General features: G+C 34.5%; 1 pseudogene; it reads left to right on the forward strand.

The window, feature by feature from the left end:
• Positions 1 to 2,817: 2,817 nt before the first annotated feature.
• LOC134385860 (high mobility group protein B1-like) lies at positions 2,818 to 3,446 on the forward strand (annotated as a pseudogene).
• The last annotated feature ends 4,262 nt before the right edge of the window (positions 3,447 to 7,708 follow it).

Consider the following 7,708-nt stretch of genomic DNA (forward strand, 5'->3'; position numbering starts at 1 on the left):
TCCCCAATGTATGTGTTTGTCAACTTTGTCAAATATCAATTGTCAGTAAGTATGTGGGTTAGTTTCTGCATTCTCTATTCTGTTCCACTGGTCTGAGTGCCTATTTTTGTACCAGTTCCATGCTGATTTGGTTACTATAGCTTTGTAGTATAATTTGAAGTCAGGTAGTAGTGTTATGCCTCCAACTTTTTTTTTGTGCTCAGGATTGCCTTGGCTATTTGGGGGTCTTTTGTTGTTTCATATGAACATTAGGATTATTTTCCTATGTCTGTAAAGAATGTCATTGGTATTTTGATGGGGATTGCATTTAATCTGTAGATTGCTTTGGGCAGTATGGACATTTTCACAGTCTTAATTCTATTAATTCAAGAGTGTGAAATGTCTTTCCATCTTCTTGTTTCTTTTTAAATTTCTTTCAATAATGGTTTGTAGATCTCATTGTAGAGATCTTTCACCTCCTTGGTTAAACTGATTCCTAGTTTTTTTTTTCTTTGTGTATGTGTGTGTGTGTGACTATTGTAAGTTGGCTTATTTTGTTGATTCCTATTTCTATTAGTTCATTATTAGAGAATATAAATGCAACTGATTTGAGGGCATTGATTTTGTATCCTGCGACATTACCAAAATTATTAACCAGCTCTAAGAGTTTTTCATAGAGTCTTTAGGTTTTTCTAGATATAGTATCATGTCATCTGCAAAGAGGGACAGTTTGACTTTGTCTTTTCAAATCTGGATGCCCTTTTTTTTCTTTCTCTTGCCTGATTGCTCTTGCTGGTACTTCCAATACTACGGTGAATAGGAGTGGTGAAAGTGGGCATCCTTATCTTGTTTCTGTTCTTAAGGGAAATGCCTTCAGTTTTTCCCCATTCAGGATGATATTGCAGTGGGCTGTGATAGATGGCTATTGTTGTGTTGAGATACTTTTCTTCTGTACCTAATTTGTTGAGAGTATTTATCATGAAGAGATGCTGAACTTTGTCAAATGCTTTTTCTGCATCTGTTGAGATAATCATATGGTTTTTGCCCTTGATTTTGTTATGTGGTGTATCACATTCATTGACTTGAGTATGTTGAATCATCTTTGCATTTCTGGGATGAATCCCACTTGATCAATGGTGTTTTAATCCATTTGTGTTGCTATAACAGAATTACCTGAGACTGGGTAATTTATAAAGAAGAAAGATTTATTTGGCTTACGATTCTGGGACAGCTGCATCCGGCATGGGCCTCAGGCTGCTTCTACTCATGGCGGAAATTGGTAGGCAGCCAGCGGGTACAAGCAGATCACATGGCGACAGGAAGCAAGACAGAGGAAGCAAGAGAGAGAGAAGGTGCCAGGGTCTTTTTAAGCAATGAGCTCTTGTGGGAACTAACAAAGAGAGAACTCACTCATTAATCTCCCCTCCCCCAGAGAGAGCATTAATCCATTCATGAGGGATCCGCACCCATGACTCAATCAGTTTCCAACACTGCCACATTGGAGATCAGATTTCCACATGAGTTTTAGAGGGGACAACACATCCAAACTCCATCAAATAGTGTACAATTTTTTTGTTGTGTTGCTATATTCTCGTTGGAATAGTTTGAGGAGAATTTGACTAATTCCTCCTTAATAGTTTGGTAGAATTCAGCAGTAAAGCCATTCAGTCCTGGGCTTTTCTTTGTTGGGAGATTGCTGACCCAATCTTATTGGTTCTAATTGGTCTGTTCAGGTTTTCTATGTTTTCTTGGTTCAGTTGTGGTATTTTGTATGAGTCCAGAAATTTATCCAACCTCTTTTTTTTCAAGGTGTCTTATGTGGGCAAAGCATTTTTACAGATGATACCATTTCTGGAAGTAAGTTATATAATGATAGAAACATTTCCAAATATTTGTTTTAAAAAAAATACTCTCCGTGACAATTGTTTCTTTCAAAAATTTTTTCTTAAATTTATGTCAAAGGAATTGATTGTAATTTTTTGTAACTATCTGCTAAGCCATGCCTAGTATTAACCACTTAGAGTAAAGATCAGCAAATTTCCAAGACATAATTTATAAAAGAAAATCTTGACTTAAAATTTGACAACTCTTTAAAGAACTTTACCAAGAGCTACCCAGTGAAATTCGTTGTGCTACAAATGCTGTGAGTGATAACAAAGCATTTCAAGAGAATTTCAAGATCTACTATTTTTATAGTTGTATTTTCAACTTTTTCTTGAATAAACAGTCTATTCGACCTGATAGACTGTCCGTGAATTAGGCAGTGAATGATGATTGAGTGAAAACATTTTCACATGGTATTATATCTGTAAACCTACTTCTGCTTTTTTTGTGTTTTTTCCCTCTTTTTGTTCCCAGTCATATATGCTGCCTCATAAAGTGTTACAATGGTTAAACTAACCATTTTTTATATTTTTTTATTTCTAACATTTTTATTAGAGAAAACATTTCTTTGAGAATATATTATACTGGACATAATTTCTTTGATAACTTACATGGGATCTTTGTGTATTTTCTTACAGAAACAGAATGTATCAAAAACTAGTACTGTTAAGTTGAGACATGTTAGAAACATCACCTGACTAAGTATTTAACAACTTAGACAGTCTAGTCACCATACTGGTGGGCACTTTTCTAGTAGGATAAAAGACACCAAAAATGCCACCAAAAAAAATTAAAAAATGAAGTAAAACATGATTTTTAAAAAAATCTTGTAATTATAGAATCATACATTATTAGATTGCAGTACATTGAGCTCCACAGAGACAGCACTGGGGTAAATGAGAGCCAGAAAGGCACTGGGCAATTCTGTACCTCTCTGATGAAACATAACTAAACATGCACAAAGGAGATGCTAAGAAGCCAAGAGGCAAAATGTTATCATATGCATTATCATATGTGTTCTTTCTGCAAATTTACTGGGAGGAGCACAAGAAGTACCCAGATGCTTCAGTCAACTTCTCAGAGTTTTCGAAGTGCTCAGAAGTGTGGAAGATGATGTCTGCTAAAGAGAAAGGAAACTCCTAAGACATGGCAAAGGCGGACAAGGCCCATTATGAAAGAGAAATGAAAACCTATATCCCTTCTAAAGAGGAAGCAAAAAAGAAGCTCAAGGATCCCAATGCACCCAAGAGGCCTCCTTCAGCCTTTTTCTTGTTCTGTTCTGAACATTGCCCCAAATTCGAAGAAGAACATCCCGGCCTATCCACTGGAGATGTTGCAAAGATGCTGAGAGAGATGTGAACAGCGCTGCTGCAGATGACATGCAGGCTTATGCAGAGAGGGCTGCTAAGCTGAAGGGAAAATATGAAAACGATATTGCTGCTTACCGAGCTAAGGAAAGCCTGATGCAGCAAGAAAAGGGAGCTATCGAGGCTGAAAAAAGCAAGAAACGGAAGGAAGAGGAGGAAGATGAGGAGGATGAAGAGGATGAGCCGGAGGAGGAAGAGGAAGATGATGATGAATAAGTTGGTTCTAGCACAGTTTTCTCTTTTTCTTGCTTATAAAGCATTTAACCCCCCTGTACACAACTCACTCCTTTGAAAGAAAAAAATCGAAATGTAAGACTGTAAGAGATTTGTTTTTAACGTGTGCAGTGTCTTTTTTTGTATGGCTAACACACTACCAAATGTTTCTTTAGGCAACCCTGTCCTGGTGGCATTTTCAGTAGCCACTAATCTTGCCTGGGACAGTGTGGGGGTTGTAAATGGGCGTGGCATTTTAAAGCAGGTTCTTGTTGGTGCACAGCCCAAATTAGTTATATATGCGGAGGGTAGTTTTTTCATCTTCGGTTGTCTCTGGTGCAGCTTACAGGAAATAATTGTCATTCTGTTAACTGAATACCATTATGTAATTGCAAAAAAACCCCCAAAACTAAAAAAACAAAATAGTTGCAGCTGCTTTGTTGACATTCTGAATGCTTCTAAGTAAATACAATTTTTTTATTAATAAAAAATAATTATACATTATTACAATATTGATACCATTTATTGAATTTGATTGATTTGTGTATACTTGTGTGGATTATTTAAAAAACATATAGTTTAGTTAGTGAGGTTAACTTTGACAGGTTTGTCCACTTCCTCAGATGATATTAAAAACCTGATACAGTTTAATGAATTTTGACAGGTTGGTCCATTTATTCTTTTCATCACTAATTTGCAGCATTTAATGGAAAATAAGGCTAATGTTAATTTTCCACAAATAAATTTCACTTAAGTACTAATAGATGAGATTTTTTTAAGTAATAGAAATTTTTCTTTTGCAACATTGGTTTGCTTTTTAAAACTTCAAAGTACTAGTTTGGTCTACAGAAATTGTTGAATTTATTTAAAATAGAGGGTGGTTTTGAGTTGTTTTCTTTCTTTTTTTTTTTTTTAACTTTGTTTCCTTATTCGGATTGGAATAAAGTGATTTGTATAAGTTGATGCTTATCTATGAAAACATCCTTTTCTTTTTCTTTGAACTACAATATTTTGGGACAATATATAATAGTGAGATTGACTGAATATTTAAAGTTAACCAAGTCCAGTCACTACACAGACTTCCTGTGTGGTAAAATATTTTAAAATATGAAAAACATCAATTCCAAGTAAAATCTTTAAATAAACTTTTTTCAGTTCCAGGATTCAATTCAGGGTACCACATTGCATTTAATCGTAATGTCTTCATAATTTTCTGGTCTCTGACCATTCCTCAGTCTTTTTGTATAAAATTTACTTTAAAGCAAACTATTTAGAATTCTCCAGTTTTGAGATATCTATTACTTGTTAGTTAATAACTTTGTTTTTCAAAACAATTGAACGTTGGCAGATCAGCTTATTTCTTCAAACAATGCAGAAATAAAACTAAAATTTAAAAATTGTGCACAAATATATAAACTTCTAAACTCATGTTCAAAGTCATTGTTGAGAATAGACATAATTGTCAGAGTCAGAAACATGAAAAAAAAAAAGAGTCTAAATCAGGCATGTAAATCAAAGAATCAATTTTGTTGGGGAAAAAATGATGAAAGGGAAAGAGATATGTCCTAAGGGGGATTATAATTTTAAGACAATTTTCAATAAGGTCTATGCCTTCCCCCTCAGAAAATAAATCTAAGAAAGGCAAAATAAGTTTGCAAGTTTGCTTCAGGAAAGAGAAGACCTTACAGAGTTTTACTGTGGATCACTGTTTTTTGTTTGTTTGTTTTGTTTTTAGAAATAGATTTCTTTCTGTGACTTTCTTGTTTTGAAAGAAGCAAGCAATGACAATAATTTTGTTCATAAAATTTATTTTGAAGTGACTTGAAATAGAATTATAGAAGTATAGAGCAGGAAAGAATTGTAATTATCACTGAATCCAATTTATTATTGTATAGATGATTAAATGGAGGCCCCAGAAGTCCTACTTACTGTACCAGGACTGCAAAGATACTTGGTGAGGACATAGCAAATATTAGTTTTCCTTACTGACAAGGAAAGACATGGTGCTCTTTATTCCTTTAAAAAATGACTAGCCTTGCAGGTTTTGAAAACACAGGGCTAGAGTAATATAAATTGCCCAAGTTGTTAGGAATAATACTGAAGGATGTGTGGAGACAAAGGAATAGCTGAATACACAAAGAAAAAAAACTCAGATCCACAGAGAACAGGTAGTAGTTTGTGACAGTTGAGCAACAGGCATAGAAATGAGACAGCTTAGGTGAAGCGAACGACAAGATATGTGTACTCAGCATACATTCTTTTCTTCAGAATTTGAGATTGTTGTAAAATGTGACTCTTGCAGTGATGAAACTATTTTTGTTTGATCTGTGTGAGGAAGATGGTTTATAGCTTCACATGTTAGAGGTTTACTGAAAATTTAAAAAATAAAAAACCACGCACACACACCCCTCATTAATATGTTATTAATGGTATCTTTTAGTGAAAAAAATCAGTGTTCTTGATAAATAAAACACTTAAAATATTTATTTTAACTATATTTCACCTTTTAAAAATTTCCATTTTTGTTTTAATATGTATTTTACATAATTGGTCAGCACAGATTTGTCTTAATACTGTACATGAGTGTGAGTTTATATAACATATAGATCACATATGATGAATTAATATACATCTATTGAAGTTCCATTCTTAAAATAGTAGTATAGAATCATGGTATAAAACAAGTTTAGATCCCATTATGTAGAACACATACAATAACTCCAAACTGGAGTTTGTCATGTAAACACACATATCGTACCATATAAAAATCCTAACAATGATTGTCTTGAGAGCTCTAGAATGGGTGCAAAATCTGGCTGTGTAGAATTTTGGGGTGAGTCTGATATTTTGGTTCACACTCACCTGTGTTAATACCAGGTCATGACTCATTTTTGTTTATTTTCTTTAACTTTGACTTTTAGAAATATATCAAAATTACACAGGTCAAGCCAAATAGTTACACACTAAAATCATGACCAATAGGGGCCGGCCCGTGGCTCACTCGGGAGAGTGTGGTGCTCATAAAATCATGACCAATAATTTCAGTTGGCCAATAGATCTATTTAGTAATTAGGTTGTTTCCTTAACCATTCATTCTTCCACTTTCTTAGAGGATTTTTTCACAACTTCTCCTCTCTTTTAAAATCACTGACACTTCTAATTTTCGTGCTCAATTAATCTTTCTTACTGTTTCACTGAGAAAATATCACCAATCAAAAGAGAATTTACGCATGCTCCCATCAAAACACGCACTGTTGTAGCTATACCTGGACTCAAGTATTGTACTTTTTCTCCTGTTACTGTGGGAAAAAATTCTGTATTGCTACGAAAGGCCAACTCCTTCTCTCTTGCAGTGCATTCCTAATGTGTACCAAGAATAATATTCTAGCAATTTTACCTTCTCTTTGATGCAATGTATTTTATTCCTTGTCTGTTGGATCAATCCCATCAATAAAAGAATATATCATTCTAAAAGCAAGCAGACAAATGAAAAATACCCTCCTTGTATTCACATTCCTCCCTATCTAACATCCTGATTTTTGCACCTTCACAAGAAAATGCCCCAATGTGAATGTTTAGACATACTCTTTCCAATACTCCTTTAGAATCCATGCCAACCAAACTTTTGCCCCTAGAACTCTAGTAAAATAGTTTTGATCAAAATCATGAGCAACCTTCCCATTGCCAAATCGAAGGACTAGTTTTCAGTCCTCATCTTATCTCAGCCATCAGCAGTGGATCACTCTCTCTTCCTTAATAAATTTTCTTCATTTTGCTTCAAAGAAAACATATTCCTCTAAGTTTAACTTCTGATTCTCCTTTGCTAACTCTTCCGTTCCTGCCCCCCGTCTCCCATTTTCACTCAGTCCCTCGGTGATTTTATGTAATTTTGTTACATTAAATTTAATTTATTCAATAATCACTCCCAAATTCACATCTCTGGCCCAGAACATGTTCCTAAACTCCAGGCTCACTTCAGTTACACATACAATAGGCAGTGCAAACATATTATTTCCAAAATCAAGTCCTAATATCCTCTGCTATCTTACACTTCTCAAATATCTTCTTCATCCAGTTGCTCAAATTCTTGGAGGCATTCTTAGTTTCTGTTTTAATCTCCCTCACCACATCCAATCTTTCTGTAAAGCTACCATGGAAATAAATCCATAGTGTCCAATTCTCATTTTCAAGTGTAAAGATAAACAGTTATCAAGTTGTGTTCCAAAGTAGCTTTTACATTTTGCTTGGCATTTTGCAGTTGGCTC

Source organism: Cynocephalus volans, chromosome 9 (genome assembly GCF_027409185.1).
Source record: "Cynocephalus volans isolate mCynVol1 chromosome 9, mCynVol1.pri, whole genome shotgun sequence".
Lineage (NCBI taxonomy): Eukaryota > Metazoa > Chordata > Mammalia > Dermoptera > Cynocephalidae > Cynocephalus > Cynocephalus volans.